Genomic DNA, 15,881 nt, shown 5'->3' with positions numbered 1-15,881 from the left:
GATGCTGAGCCCTCCCCGGCTCCCGCTGCCTGCAATAGGCACGGCAGGTGCTCAGGCTTTGGCACGGTTATCAGTCATACCTGCTTTGCCTTGTCTTGTCTCAGCTCCCCGAACCCAGACTGCACGAGGATCAGTCAGCGATTTCTCTGGCAGTCCACACACATCTGCTTTTCTACTCCACGCGCCAGTCCCAGTGAAATATAGCAGGCACAGTTCCCTTCCTCACCAATACGCCGCCAAATCTCTCTCCCTCTCTCTCTTAATAATGATCTGGAAGCTGGGTAAACCGACGTGCTCGCTTTTGACAAAGAGCGTGCTTCCTCATTACAGGGGTAAGGAAGGGGAATGAGGAGGTGAGGAAACAAGTGATACAAAAAAATAACCTACGGAATGAAAGGAAAATAAAGAATTCTTTCTGAAATAGTCACTCCTTTCCAATGGAAACACAGTGCACAAAGGTGGCCAGATTACAGCTCTCTTCTCACCTCCCTAAAGAATGATTTTCTGGGGAAGGCATGCAGAAAAGCTGAAGAATGCCTATTCCATCAGGAATGTCTGAAGGCACTGCTGAATTACACCTCTCTTTCCCAACCGCTTACAAGAAGGAACTGTTCTCAAGGCATCACCCATCCCAGCAACACTACTTATTATTTAACCTGTATATAAAATAGAGCCAAGGTCTCCTTCCCAACACCCAGCTTCTCCTAGCCTCCCATGAAAACGCAGATACCCTAGATCCTCTACAATGCACCTTCTTACGACCCAGCCCAGCCCTGTAAGCTCCTGCAGAATCCTCTTCTTGCTCTTCTCCATGGCCAAGAGAAGAACAGTAAAAAGCCAGGATCATTTTGAAGTCAGTCTTTTCTTTTGCTTGTCTGGCACAGGTAAAGAAAGTCCTCCTCCTGCCCAGCAGAGGAAGACTATAGAGGGCAGCTGCTGCGGATGCTCCTGACATGGGGCAGGCAGCACTGACAGGGGGAAGCACACCCTCAAGTACTCTTTACCCCAGCAACGGGATAACTTGCATTTTGCAGCCTGTCACGGCTGGCACTTCACAGGCCTATATCCCTGCTACTGTCTCAAAAGCCACCTTGAAAGAGCCACACACAGAGGGGTAACACCCAAGTGGCAGTGCAGCACTTGATTAGGCAAGATTACATCTTGGCTGTGAACTGGGAGACAAGCATGGGTAGACAGATTTGGGCTGCCCAACAGTATGTCCTGTCACATACCCTGCAGGTGAAAACTCAACTCAACCTTCATTCCTGATGAATCTGCATTTTTCACAAAGAGAAACAGATGGAAAAAACATGGCAGAAAAAGAAACACAAAGGAAGTAAAATAAAAAAGTGCACTTGAGAAGTTCTTTCAATTCATTGCAAAAACAGACAAAATGTGCAGTGCATCATTACCTGACATTATTGCAGACCGATCCTGTCTGAGAAGTTTGCAGTCTTCCTATAAATTAATAAAGACAGAATATAATCCCAAATGCAGTGCATTTGATCATATACATATTCATACGGGCACTGCCGATCCACACCTGGCTAAAATAAATGTGGTTTTACACAAATTAGGTTACCGTTGATACAGTTTTGATTCATACTACGAAGCAGGAACAGATGATGAACGCAATTGCTTTGGTTTAGCACTGTGCTTCTGAAAGTCACCACTTATCAGCTAGGCTGCAGAAATTGCTTCTAGTCTCTCACAATTAGAAAAAGCCACTAGCTTAACCTACCTTAAAGCACTGATTAGATTGTTTTAAAGAGCACATTTTACCTTACATTTGTAACCACCCAGGAACATGAGAACTAGCAGGCATGGTGGCTCAATTGGTGGGTGCTGCCTTGGAGAAAAGAAGATGAGCTGGATTTCTTGCAATCTCTTGACCATAACAAAATTACAAAAAATTTAAACTAAAAAAATTCCATAGATGACAAACAATATAACAACAACTACCTGCAAAATGAGCTGGTGAAATCAGCCTACCCCTTAGAACCGTCTACTTTATTTACACAGTAAAAAACCACAAAAATTTTGCATTGACTGTAACTATGCCAAGAAGCAAGGTGGCATTTTTATTAGAGAAATAACTTTGCTAAAATTCTGTAGAGTCATTAAAGCTGAACTTTAGACACTGAGTCTGCAAAGACAGCTCCATATGATCAGCAATATGTAGGCTTTCGAATGCTAAGTCTGATTTATTTTGTTTCCTGACGTAAAGGAGTACCTTTTGCTGTTCTGCAGGATGTAGAGGATGTAACCTGAGTGATTACAAAAACCTGTTTGAGATACTTGCTGAGATCCATGTCACTGTTCACAAATACGTATTCTCCTATTGCAGTACCAGGGTACATAAACATAGTTTTGATAAACATGAATACTAAGCATTTTTGCAAAAATCTTGTCTTCAAATTGCATTACAAATCTCATGGGCTTAGTTATTTGCTCCCTACTCTACAGCACAAGTGCTGATAACCCAAAACGTTTTCAAAAATTACAATCCAGACCACTAAATCCAAGACAATGCATATGTTTGATGCCCCTTCAATTTACTGTCTTCAATTTACTTTCAATTTGCTTTTAAATTTCAACCATAAGATCAAAACCTCCCATTTAAAAAATAATCAGTAGACTCACAAAGCTTTGTCTTAATATACTAAATGTGCAAGATCAGAGATAAAATTGTTGGCAACACTGCTAATGTAACTCTGCAGCAACTTCCCTGAAATAATCAGAATTAGGTACTCAGTTGGACTTTATTTCGACACGTGACAAAGGACAGTATTGTTGCACTCTGAAGGGACAGTCCCAGGGTAGAACTGTGAGTACCAAAACTGTTATGGTATGGTATGGCGATACCTGAACTAACTTCATGCTACTGACTTAGCCCCAACTGGTGTACTTTCAGGTTCTCTTTTTGTTTTAAAGGTCCCAGTTGGTCTGGGGCCTGAGTTCAGCAGGTGTGTATCCCGTGGTGGAAGGAAACAGCATGTTACAAATGCATATAGAAACAATCAACAAATGGGCAAATCAAATACTTCTTTCCAGATTCTTAGTATCTGTCTGACAATCACAAATAATTTTTTAGTAGAGCAGACATTAAACTCGTAATAGATTTCACCCCAGAATTCATGGAGTGGTATGAGTTTGGTCCATACAGTTCACCTTTCTTACCCCTAATAGGTAGACTTGACTCTGCTTGCATTTTTTTCCTGTGACAATTGCATGACATTTTTGCATTAGCCTCTAGAGCCCACCCAGAACGAATTCCAGCTGCGGACTCAGTGGGCAGCTCTGGCCATCTGCAGTCCGTGTCCAACTATGCAACCCCTGTGAAACCACCTACTCCTCAACCCTGCCTGCACCCTCCACGGGGTTCCCTACACCCAGAATTGGTTCGCATTCATTAGTCTTCCAGTACTTTGGTGCTACCCCTACAGCCTTGCTTCTGCAAAGAGGAAGAGGCTTTCTGTCGCCGGCTGGGCACCCACAGGCAGCTCCAGCATCCCACTGCTACGTAACCCTTGCAGGATTCTGCAAAGCCTCTGAGCATCAGGGGAAAGACAGAGCTCTCAAGAACACTTCCTGCATACAGCAAAAAGGTAATAGTGACTTCAGAAGCAAAGGCAAATCACTGTGGTATCATACAGTTAAATGGCCAGCCCTGGAAGAATTTTTTTTGTGAAAATCAATAGGAGATAGATCAATAGAAGCTTTCTGTAGAAAAACATTTCCTCCAAAATCAGTGAGTTTAGCATTATTCAGACAAATTCTTCTATTACTTAAAGATGTATCTTCATTCCTGTTGAACACTAATGTTTTGTGCCATGTAAAGCCAGAGGACTTTTCTCTAAGAGATCATTTATTCTCTCTGAGAACAATGAATTATTTTCCAGTATTTAAAGTTTCAAATGAAAGCCTTCAAGTGACTGCAACTGCTTCAGGCGGGTACCAGCACTGTTTTACCTGGGGACAAACCCCTCTCCACAGCAGCAGCCCTGCCTCTCTGAGAGGAGGCCAGGCTGTTAAAATCAAGCAGCTGGAGTGAAGCCAAATCATGGTTTCAAGAAAAGGGATGCTATGTCAGGGCTTTATTGCTGTTGTAAATCTTTGCAGTTAAGAAAAATCAAACTTCTGAGTGCTGAAATGATAATTTCTTGGAGCTGCACTGGAGACAGCCCGAGAGCTGACAGGAGGACAGTGGCTCCAACCTTGCTGGGTGAAATGTGCCCCAGTGCAGAAAGCTCCTGAAACACCCTGCACGTTAACAGGACTTACAAGTTGGAAGCTTGAGCACTGTATAAACCCTTACATGGGACAATTCTGCCCTGGACATATCTTTCCTTCCTGGAGCTGAAGTTAATGGGAGCTAGTAAATGCCCAGCTGATTCCAGCAGTTGTCTTTCTGTTGAATACAACAAAGTTTAAACAAACTTGTGCAGACATTAGTGGTAATGCAGGTGGGAGACAAGGACTGCACAGGGACTAGCCAGAAGGCTGGGATTTGGACACCACAAGTTATCCAGCACTGTGCTACTGGCTGCCGCAGTGCTTAAATAATTGTAGTTCTCTGGAGAAAGTATACAGATAAACTGGGTCCTATGTTAATGCACTGTCATATAGAGTTGTTTACAGGCAGTACTTAGTGAAGTACTTAAGCATGTATTTAAACACACTGCTGAACATCAGTGTGATTAATATTTTGCTGAATTAGAGATATGATATGAATACATTTTTCTGCTGTTGTAATTTTTCATTATATACACACTTACAAGCTGGTCATAAGGATTTTCTTTCAGTTTTACATCCAGTAAATGAGTTAATTTGGGAGTCAAATTCTGCCTTAGTTATGCCTGCACAATGCCTTTCACATGCATGAGGGCAGAAGACTGCTCCATGACCTTTAATTGGACTTCTTTTTTGTTAGTCTTTAATGACATGTCAAGGAAAAAAAATCTGGTTCTTTCTTTCTGATCTGGCAGCTCTTTGACATTCCTTTCATGTAATTTCAATCAGGAAAGTATCTTTTACATATGGTATATATGTTTGTGAAAGCTGTGCACATAGAGCAGCTGTAATTCTTGACCAGCAAGCAAGCAGCTGCTGGTGAGTATAGATCAGAGATGCACGTTCTGTTCTTCTGCCTGTAAAACTTGGGGGGGAGGGAGGAGAAGAGAAGAAACATGGCTTTTACATCACTTATCATGGTAATTCTATTTAAATCTACTTTAATGATTTCTAATGACATAATTTGCCAAGCCTCCCCACCTAAAAGTGATGCAAAAGCATCTCTCATTATTTTCTTTCATGCTTAACCCAGGGAGGAGCATTTAACATCTCCTAGTTTCAAGTTTTAGAGTAAAACTTTTTTATTTTTCCTTTTTTTTTTTTTTTAATAATCAGAAGTCAAAACATTGACCTACCTGTATACATTAAGGTGCTAGTTATTGCCATCACTGAAAACCTGTCACTTCACTTGCATTTGTCTAGTTTTTACTCACAAGGAAACAAGCTTGTTTTAATAGTTTTAGCTGCAGCCATCTCAGAGTTGAAGACTTTCCCCCCCCCCAAATTAAAGCTAAATCGTGTGCATTAAATACATCATCTACTTGTAACAAAATGGGACATTTTTAAATGATTCAGTCACAGATAATTTGGTACTGAAAATGGCAGGCTTACATAATTTCTGGGTGTTTGCTGAGCTCAGTGAGCATCTGGGTAGGCTTACCCAGCTCACGGAAAACAGATGTTCACACTGCAGAAAAAAACCCAATTCCCTTTTGTGGTCCCTCTTACCGGCTCCCAAGGATGCTGAGCGGGGGTCTCTCACGCTAAAGGTGCCGGGTTCGCTCCCACGCCTCAGCCCTGATGTGCAGTTCTGATGGATGCAGGTTAGTTCAGGGCACCACAGCTGGAAACCAGCCACCCCCTCTGTGCAAAACGACAGCCCAGCTAATCTCACACACTGCTCCCTGCAGGCACTGCGGACAAGACCACCCCGCTTTGGGCTTTTGCCACTCACCCCAGTCCACCAACACCACCTGATTAGGCTTTGCATGCTCAAACACTCTTGTGACAAGACTTACTGCATTCAACACCCTGCCCTGGTGCCCTGTTATAAAGAGACCACCTGGGGAGACTGTGAGAGCACCTCCCACCCCTTCATGGACATTAGTTTAAGGTAACTCAGAAGAGCAGCAAGAATCTTAGGGCAGCACTGGAGGAGACGGAGGTGGAGGACTGGAGGCATCCCGCATCACACGCAGAGGGTGGGTGTGAGCCCCCCGGTAGCAGAGCTGCGAGCTGAGCTGAGAGCCTCAGGTCCCAAGCCACGGCTCCCAAGAAGGCAGCACAGTGATTCTCCAGGACAGCTCTGCAGGAGCCCGAAGCCACCCCTTTTTCTTACCCCTGGGGGTGATCTATTCACAAGCAGAGGGGGCAGTCATGGGGCAAGGTAGAGTAGCTCTTACCACAGCTGCCTCTCTTGCTCCTGCCCAGCGAATACCAGAAGACATCACTTGTCTAGATTGACAGGAAGGCGTATGTTAAAGCAATTATTTAATTTGCCCTGAAAGATTGAGGCCAGGCCAGGATTTGTTCCTTTCCTAGTGCTCAGTCTGATCTTAAGCAATGGGATTTCCACCATTTCCCATGGGAGATTATTCCACAACCTAATACATCTCAATGTCAGGAAGTTTTTTCCTGATATTCAGCCATAATTCATATCCATGAATTATGAGCTACTATCGACATCACACCCATCGAGGCATTCCTAGAGCCTGCTTCATTTAAAATTATATGCTCTAGTTATGCAGGGTTTCTGTGTACTAGGGCAAAATGCTTTTTCTGCAGGTTAATTCATTACTATTCAATTTGTTAACACTTTTTTTCTCGGTGTGAACAGTCATTCTGCAGTTGCATACCCTACAGTAGCACAATCTCCATTTGGGAGTAGAATCACAATATATAAATATGACAAAACAACATACCGAAGACCATCCCCGTAAAGACGTATTAGTCTGCTTCTGCAGATACTTCAGCATTCAGTTAAATGAAAACAGTATCTCATACAACACCTGCTATGAGACAGAAAGCTTAGAAAAACTCCGTAATAAATTTTATTTCTGTCTTAAGCAGAAGAAAGGTATGGGAGCAGGGAAGCCAGTAGGGAAGGGGGAAGGGATGAGGAAGGGAAGGGAGAAAGGACCTTAATCAAGCTGTGAGAAAATAGAGGAAAATTGACAAGAGAAAGACTTCCTACAAACAATGAGCCACTACAACGCAGTAAGGACATACAACAAGCTGAGGATGCAAAATGTGCATCTCTTGCCATTAATAGCACTTACAAAACCGAGAAATCTAAGGCAGGCTTCTGAAATCTGTATTGCAAATAATTGTGTACAAAACACTTCTTGGAAGGAAACTGCCTTTTGTTTAAGAACATTTGAGAGAAGAAAATTCATAAACCACGTATCAGCTTCTCAGAAAAGTCTGTGGATTTATATGAGATTTTTTTATGATTGCATTTTGCCCAGCTAGCAGTGCTTTGCCATCCTGTTTGCAACCCATTTGTACATAAATAACATGTCACATTAGATACTGAAAAAAGGGAATGCTTTCTAAAGTAAGCAACTAAAAACACACCAGAGTTCATTTTCATCTCCATACATGCCTAGCTCCCATTAATGCTACATAAATCCTAGAGCAACTAGATAAGAATAAACACATAAATTTTACCTGAAATCATCTAAGAAGCAGACAGCCACATTTGCAGGAAGCCCTACATTCACACACCACCACGTAACAGTGTGTGAAAGTTACTCCAGATGGCAGACTTTTTAGAGACAGTGGCCAAACAGTATTAAGGGACCTACACAAACAGATCTGGTGAGAACAATTTTGGCAGTATTCCCTTTCACTAGAAATTATGTGAATTTCTATTATGTGAATATTCTAATATGTGAAAATACTGAAATCTATACCTAGGCAGGTGGGACACTTGGTTTGGACAGAAGAGAGAACAACACAGCTCCCAGTTCCAACTGGACCAGGATATGTGTATTTGTAGCAGACACATGACGCCCATAGGCTGAGATGACTCAAAATGTTGCAGATCCTCTACGGCTGCATTAGGCCCAAGTGTTGCTCACCTGGGTTTGCTGGTGAAGTCATAGCAACTTAAAATTTGTACCTATGCAGTTTCTGGTTTGCAGTTAGCCTTGCAAAGCTGGACAAAACTTTCTTTGACGAAGCTGTGAAATACCCATTGCGACATACATGAGAGGTTCATAAATTAAAAGACTGTACTCTGACTTAAGCAAAGCAGGGACTCAAACCTCAGTTCCTGCCTCTTCCCCAAACCAAAGAGATGTTGAAATGAGAAGGGACATTCTGATACAACTCTGGTTTTGTAAAAACATTTAAAGGAATTTGTTTTCATTTTTCCTTGGAACAAAGCAGTACAAGTTGCTGCAAAATGGAAGTCATCCTCAAGCCATCTGTAAAGATACATAACTCAAGTTGAAAGATGAGGAAGAAGAAGATATGTTCTGTGATCCAGGAGGAAGATTTTGAGTCAAAGGTTCTGATGTAATTGCAAGGATATAGCAGGGAGTTATATCTCCACAAACCAGAAGCTTTCTCTGTAAGATGTCTCTGCAGAAGCCTGACATCAGCATCTGCTGTGGAAATGCCACAGATCATCTGATAACTCATCTGTCTTACACCTGCTGCCTTCTTACTTGCAGCCACTCATGGCTCAGCTCTGTACTGTCTAAGGATGTCTTGGAATGCGGTTCTGTCCTGTTCCATTGCCCCTCTCAGGTTCTCAACCCTAAACACTCCTGTCTAAGCATAGCCAGGGAACAGGACATTGGCGTAACATTTCTGGACTACCTGAAAGTAACTGTTTGCCAGTGAAGTTTCTGAGCGTAAGGGTGAGAAGATTCAGGCATCTTTGTATATGCAGAAGAAAATTAACATCCTGGTTTCCAGAGAGGTGCATGTTCACAAAGGGCACAAAGTAGCCAAGAGAAGACGAAAGACTGTTGAGGGCTTCAGCACAAACAGACTGAATGCAGAGATAAGAATATTTCAAAGACACAGCACAGCAAGATATAAAGTGACTAGGAATACAGGAAGAGAAAGCTATCCAGAATCTGCAAGACACCACACTCGCAAATAAGGCAAAGAGTACAGAGGTTATCACATAAGATGCACAGAGTCAAGTAACACCCGTGTAAAATCAGAAGCTAACAACACTGTAATCAAAAAAAAAAATGCACAGAAAGAGGGCTGGCATTTCTTGAAAGTTACCTCAAATGGGAGTGCAGAAGAAAATGATATTTAACGCACAAATAGAGCGTTCATTGTGAGAACATGCTACGTTTTTAACTCATTCTGAGAGCTCTGTCTTGCTCTTAGATATGGAGGTATGCACCATTAATGGCACTTGCATGGTTGAATTCCCATGCATCATCCTCAGAATGTGAGTTGAGGCTAACCTCTAGTATGTCACACATAAAAAAAATACTCTTCACTATATTTCTGTTTCTCACTTCTATATTCTCACTTCCCTGTATGTGTAAAACATGTGGCTTATTGGCAGTGTGTCTGACCACCTTGAATTAATCTCCTAAATCTTAAAGTTGGATAGTCGTACCAGTCAGCTTTTCTGTGTATGAATCTGTCTTCTTCTGTGACCATATTTTCCTAGTTTTGACACTTTTAAAAGGGCCTAAATGTAAGGATGGAAAATACAGATGGAATTTATATTTAAAATTAGCTTTTAGTGCAATCAGTGTGTTTGTTTAAGAAGAAGAATACATATAATCACATGCATGCATGTACATGTACTTGAACTTCTACATACATATACCACATTTATTAAATCTGTCTAGTAGGTAATATAAAGACTTCTGCCTTAGCAATATGCTAATGCTTGCTCAGGTTTTCAATGCAGTGCTGAAAACATCCTCAACACAGCACTGAAGCAGAAGCTGCAGCATCCCTGACTGCTGGACAAATGGAGTAAGAGAGATGAAATCTATCAGGGCTGCCAAGAAGTGTTCATCAAGACACAGTTTTGATTAACATAAGTGTGCACTATTCTCACAAGTGCCAAAATAAGGGGGGGAAGAAATTATAACTGGCATATGTCAAGAGAAGCTGTCCATCTGTCTCAAATCACTTCTATTCAGTTACCAATTGACTGGGGGTAAACTGAAGGAGGAAACCTTTGTTCCTAACACACTATCATTCTTCTAAAAAGTAAAAGCTCTACAGTGGATGAATGTATTTACTTAGAAGATGTAATATTTCCAAAGGCACAATATGTGCTAGCCATCTAGAGGTACTTAAGATGACACTCAAGCCTTCAGAAACTTCTCCCAAGAACCTCTGATGTAAGCATGTAAATCATACTGTTTGTCTTGTAAGTGACCAGCTTGGAAAAGAGAAAACTGGATAAAGCACTCCAACACAGGAAGCTCTTAGTGACTCCAAAGCCATCTCAGAAAAACAGAGGAACAGGAGATTTGTCATTAATTTGCCCAAGTATCATGCTGTGTAGGGAAGTCTGATACAATGGAGCACCAAAGAATGGCTAAAGAAAACAGAGAAAAAAGAAATACAACCTACACCAGCAGAAACGATGTGGGCTAGCGAGTGGACTGACCCAGGTTCTCTGATGCTGACTTGTGACACGAAGCAAACCATTGTACCTTCCTTTTACTTGAGCTCTCTGTGGATAAAATGCATAAATAATGATGATGAAATGGTTTCTAGAACCACCAGTATGCCCAAGTGCTGGCTGACATTCAAAATGTTCTTACCGAAGATGGAGGACTGCTGTACAGGAGGCTGTACTGCCACAGAACATATTCAAGGAAAATTTAAAAAGTCAAAATGACAGAAATGAAAATATGTTGCATTCAGACCAGACTACTTGCAGTGGAGACTGCCTCATGGAAAAATGAAAGCACAGCCAACCTCGGGAAGGAAGGAGAAGGCAGACTGCCTTTAACAGAGCACTGAGGATGAAAAGGTTACTGGCTGCTTGTTATGATCAGTGAGTCAGAGGAAGACAAATAAATGACAACTCCTTGATATTGTGTGATTGCTGCTGGCATGAAGGAGACGGATGGAGAAGGAAATCGAAGTGCTTGATTCATTGTTTGTCCTTAGACATTGAACAAACACAACAGACTTAAATACACCCAGCAAAGGGCAGGAGGGTCAAGATAACAAAAATAAGACTAAGGAATAACTAGGAAAAGAGGTAACCAGAAATGAGGTGCTGGTCATACTGACTAAATTCTCCAGTCTAGTGACCTTCTGGACATTTCCCTGTCCTTCCTATCCAAATATATCATCCATGTCATACTTCTCATTGGACAATGACATTGGCCTTGGCTTAAAACCCAAATGTAGTGCAATCCCTAGGTATAAATGCATTATTGCCCATACATGTGTTTGCCACTATTTTGGTGCTCACTGGTTTACCCAGATGATACGGTTAACTAGGGAGGTAAAGGAAGGTTACAATTAGCATCTTATTGAAAAACAAAGTACTGATATGAAAGAAAGACCTGCTGCAGCTGCAGCTTCACATGGATGGGAAGTGCCATGTAAAAGTTCAGTAACGTTTCCAATATTTTACCCTTTTGTGCTGTAAAGAAAAAGGAATTTTAGGTTGAAAGAACGATTTGCTGTATACCTAGAAATCTGTAAGACACAGTTTCTCTCCTACTCATCGCTTCTAATCAGACAGATGGATACATTGCTATGGAAAAAATAAAACTAAAACAATGACTGCATCATTTTTATTTATTTCTTGCATTCTCTGTTCACGTAGCAAGAAATTTAATTCCAGTTGGATCAGTCTGTTGTGATATTTTTTTCTTTCATTTAATATATTTTTTAAATGCTTTGAGGCATTATGACAGAAGAGCATGTATTTTTTGCCCTGGTTTATACCCATCATCCTTACCATTACAACAAGACAAAAGCATTAAAGTAAAATTAATCATGTCAAAAGATTTTAGCAAAAAACAAGGGAGACCATGCATAAAGCATCGCTTTGTCTAGTGTGAAGTCACGCTCTGATTAAAAACATATAATGAAAGTGAAAGTAATACATCATTGCCTTAGCAGTAGGGTTTTTGGGAGAGCTGTGCAATTCTGAACACAAAAAATCTTTATAGGCTCTGGATTTTGAAACTTGCAATTATTACACAATAATTCTAACAAACAAAACATTGTTTCACTTCCTTAAAGTTTAATTAATCTTAAACATTGCAGTTAAACAAACAGCTAAAGGAGTTCTAAGATTAAACGAGGACTCCTGGCAGGACCGAAGCTGGTAATTAAAACCCAAGCAGCAGTGGCTGGTTCTGAGCAGTGAGGCATGAGGTGGTGACACAGAGAACCCCCCCACTGCCCCACATTCAGTACACAGTTATGAAGACTGCGAAATATTATAGAATAATGAAACCCCATTAATAGAACAGAACTTTTGCTGTTACCAAGGACTGTCAAACACCCATCAGCCATTCAGTTTGTGCCACTGGGCAGTAGTAGCCTGTTCCTGCTATGTGACATAGGTATTATCCAGTTAAAAAAAGAACTGGTGTTTGTGCATGTGTAGGCAAGCCTGAAAAGAAACCACACAGTGAAGATACGTTCACTGTACTTTGCCATACAGTCTCTAAAAGCCTCTACTTTGCTCAGGCATGACTGTGCAATAAGGAGTGTTTCAAATTAAACAGCAATGTGCATGTTATGGATCTCAGATTAGGACTGTACCCACATTAAGTAAAATTAGGTGGCAGAAAATGTTTGCAAAATGCCACTTACTTTCTCCTTTTTTTTTTTCTTTATTCTGACTCTATCCTTTGTTGCCAACATAAAAAAAAAAAAAAAAAGAAAAAAAGAAAAAGAAAAAAAAAGAACTCTCTAAGAAATACCAGACAGGAAAAATACACAGTAATACTAGACTGTGAAAAATCTACTGATCCCTCGAGCCATAGCATTCTTGCCTATAGATGATGACATTAAAAAATTGGAAATGGGTGCATGCTTCCCCTCCTCTTCTGGGTCTATGAACAAGGCAAGTTGTTTTCCTGATACCTTTAGAATTACTCCCATTAGTACTGATGCATTTGGTGCTTTGGCTAGCCAGGCAGAGAGAGGTGGGCAGTATCTCCTGCCAATAGATCTACTCTTGTCGTGGGAACAAAATGAGATTGCTACTCTGCTGAGTTGTCATACTCGATAGCTTGTGCTGTTCCACCTGCAACTGTCTTCATAGCTCCAACTGCAGCGCCATGGCTTACGCAGAGTCAGTAGTTTCTGATGGTTGATCTTCTCCTGTTCCTTATGCATCACACAAGGCAGGACACAGACCCCTAAGCAACTGAACGGTTTGCAACAGCCTTTCCGCGCCGAGAAGGAAAAAGGCAACAGGCAAGCAGCTCCCTCTCAAATGGGTTTGCAGGCCCTGCTGAGTAACTTCTGGGGTTTCTCTCAGCAGAGGGTGACGAAAGGAAATTCAGACTTCTCTCATCTATCTCATCCTCAGTGACCCTGCCACTGCACCCAGGGCTAAGTGTTTGCAAGCTTCTTTCCCACCTTCCCTACCCTCCAAACGCCACTGGAACAGACAGCAGAAAACCAGTAATGTAGGTGGGTTTGGAAGAAGGAAAGGGGAATTTCTGTGCACATTTTACATTGGATCAGTAAGCCTCTAAGGGCAAAACCTGACTTTTTGTCGGTGCGTAGGGGAGCCTACTGGAGGACAGAAAGTTAAAGAAAAGACTTTGTAAACTTTTGCTAGTACAAGAGGAAACCAAATACACCTAAGGTGATAATAAGATAGAGCAGCCTAAAATAACCAGGCTTCAAGGACTAAGATTCTTCCCATCACAGAATCTTATGAGCAGGACATGGCTTTTGCTCTGCTCCTGTTCACTAGGGAGCAAACTCCTCGTTTGCACTGACGAGTTGGGGGTGAACTGCAACCTCAGGACTGACAGCACTGCCTAAACAAGTGAAAAAGAAACAGAAAAAAAAAATCTTCCTCCTTCACTGCTAACTGTACGTCTCTGATAAGAATAAACAGACCAATTATTTTCCAAAACTTTGGACTGGGACAAAGGTAAAAGGGTAAAGAAAGGAAATAAATTTACTTCTTCCTGAATTGCAAAAACTACGTGAAAAATAAAGATATTCCCCACACCACAAATGTCATACTGTGTTGATACAACACTAGGACTGCACTGGAAGATCTCATTATTCTGAAAAACATGAAGCATAGTATGTTCCCTAGTACAGATGCTGTAGATTTTTCTAACATACAGTTCATATGGCCTTTTGTAATTGCCATTCTTATACAATACCCTCAACTATCATCATGTTATAAGGTGATTAGTTTGTTGTCTTCCCTAAAACTGCTCAGTCACAGTTCTTCAAGTCCCTGCACTCCTGTGCTGTGGAGTCCTTCAACGTTTTATGGAAAGGACAGGACAAAAGTTCTACTCCAACTTGTCTCCACTTCCCATTCTCTCCTATACTGAGTTGGAAAATAAAGCAGGGGATACTTGAAACTCTTTTTTCAATTTTTTTTAAAAATAATTATTGCTACTATTTAGTGAGTAGTAATAATATTTTCTAAGAAATCACGCTGCTAACATTTAGTCTTTTTCAGTCTGAAAAGACAAGCATTCTTCTCTGTGTTCCTTGAACAGCAGTCCAGGCCAAGAGGGCATCCTTTTTTAGAAGGTTTTGTAAGAACAGGATTACTCATGTCACGAGGGGGCTGTATATTTGACAGCCGTTCTCAGCCAACACTGAGAAAGATCCTGGGACCTTCAGGACTTTCAGTTCTGAGCACCAAGTACTTGAACATGAACTAGCTAGGACTGTAACAGATGCATTATCCTTTAATCACAGCACAGAAGGTTACATGCATTAGCCAGAATGGAAAGAGAATTTTTGTTTACTCTTTGTTAGGGGTAACACAAAAAAGGCTACAATCTTTTGGTAATATTACATAAAATGATTCAGAAACATCTCTCAACACCACCATAGATGGTGGTGTTACTCAAATACTAGCAATGGACTTCTAACCAGAGTAACATTTAGGTATCGTGCCCCTTGGTCCAGTTTCTTCCAGTCTTGAAGACAGAATCACAATGTAAGTAACTAAAAACTGAGTAAATGTCATTCTTAAAAATCTGACACATCTACAGATCACTGAGATTCAGAGTAAAGGCTTTTACTTTAACTCAGCGGAGAGTTCAGATCTTGAAGCAGGAAAACCATTTCTCCTGCCCCTCCTGGTGAGCCACTGGATTAGAGGCAACAAATTAAAAAAAACTTAACACTTCTGCCTTACGTAACATGTTTGATTTTTCACCGACTTACCATCTTCAGAATTTTCTTAGAAGTAGCATACAGAGGTGAGCATTAGATCTCATTATTCTGAAAACTGTGAAAAACGTGTATGTTCCCTAGTACAGATGCTGTAGATTTTTCTAACGTACAGTTCATATGGCCTTTTGTAATTGCCATTCTTATACAATACCCTCAAATATTAGTCCAGGGTATCTATACCTAAGCAGTCTTTACATTGCAGCACTTTGAGAAAAGCTCCTAAATTTTCCATGGGAGAAAGCAATTTGCAAAGGCATCATTTCAAGTCCTGCATCACAGCAGCCTTTTTAATTCTTTTTAATCCCAACCTGTGCATATAATATTAATGTGGATGTATCCCATTAAAGGACTTTGGATAAGGGATGAATAACAAAATTCTGTAAAATGTATTTCACTAGGGAAAAAAAGCAGGTCTATTAGGAAAACCAGGTTTTACCAGTTGT

At 41.1% G+C, this 15,881-nt stretch overlaps 1 protein-coding gene across 1 annotated transcript in view; it reads right to left on the bottom strand.

The window, feature by feature from the left end:
- Nucleotides 1-15,881, bottom strand: part of KLHL14 (kelch like family member 14) — a 65,236-nt gene that overhangs the window by 29,573 nt on the left and 19,782 nt on the right. The gene's annotated exons all lie outside the window — the stretch shown is intronic.

The sequence above is a fragment of the Falco peregrinus genome, chromosome 3, assembly GCF_023634155.1.
Source record: "Falco peregrinus isolate bFalPer1 chromosome 3, bFalPer1.pri, whole genome shotgun sequence".
Lineage (NCBI taxonomy): Eukaryota > Metazoa > Chordata > Aves > Falconiformes > Falconidae > Falco > Falco peregrinus.
The sequence above is the reverse complement of the archived record's forward strand: the minus strand, read 5'-3'. Positions and strand labels throughout refer to the sequence as shown.